The following is an 803-nucleotide window of genomic DNA, read 5'->3' as shown; positions in this document are numbered from 1 at the left end:
TTCCAGCCTTTGTTCTGCCTGCCTTACCCACTGCCTGATCCATTTCTTGATAAGATTCCCTTTACTGACTGGTTCTGACCTCCGCCTGTTCATTGACTGTAATGATGTGTAAATGTGAATGTCTATTCTAGCCTGTCTGCCTGGGAGTTGCGTTCTTTGTGTTCAAGCTTGCTGTTTTTCTGAGCCACTACAGTTATTTCTAGGTCATTGGGTAACCTGTGTGAAGAGTTTTGAAAGTGAACTTGAAACTTGAAAGTATAGAGAAATGCATGTAAAAACTGTAATTGACTTTGACAGTATATCATTTTAAAAAGTTACGTATGTTAATTTTTTGTATTCATTAGATAATAACTGCAAAAACAATATACTATAAATATTAGTATATAATACAGAGAATTGCCATTTAAGATAGTAAAACAGTAGCTTTGCCAGCAGGTGGCAGTGCAACACTGCTGTCCATTAGGTCTGAGGAAGCAGATGAGGTAAGAAGGCTGGTATTCCTATTGCTCCGATACTTTCATCAATCAAAGGTGGACGAATAAAGCAGTCTTATTTTCCAATGTTGTTCAGTGAGGTTAATGACTGAGTTATTTCTATCATCAATACACTTTGGCATGACATTTCCTCTCCAATAACTAATCAATATCACAGTTGATTATATAATTTATCACAGTAAAACCCAGTAGCAAAATCTGTGTGTGCTCTTGCATTCAAGTGCCTGTGTGAGTATTTGCAGTGTACTTTTGTGGTATATCTGAATGTGCTCACACATATTATGTTGTGAGCGCACGCACACACACACA

General features: G+C 37.2%; 1 protein-coding gene across 3 annotated transcripts in view; it reads right to left on the bottom strand.

The window, feature by feature from the left end:
* Window positions 1-803, bottom strand: part of klf12b (Kruppel-like factor 12b) — a 38,772-nt gene that overhangs the window by 7,514 nt on the left and 30,455 nt on the right. The window lies entirely within an intron of this gene.

The sequence above is a fragment of the Morone saxatilis genome, unplaced genomic scaffold (assembly GCF_004916995.1).
Source record: "Morone saxatilis isolate NCDOM2014 unplaced genomic scaffold, NCSU_SB_2.0 Contig5, whole genome shotgun sequence".
In the NCBI taxonomy this organism is placed as follows: Eukaryota; Metazoa; Chordata; class Actinopteri; family Moronidae; genus Morone; species Morone saxatilis.
This window is presented reverse-complemented; position numbering and strand designations above follow the sequence as displayed.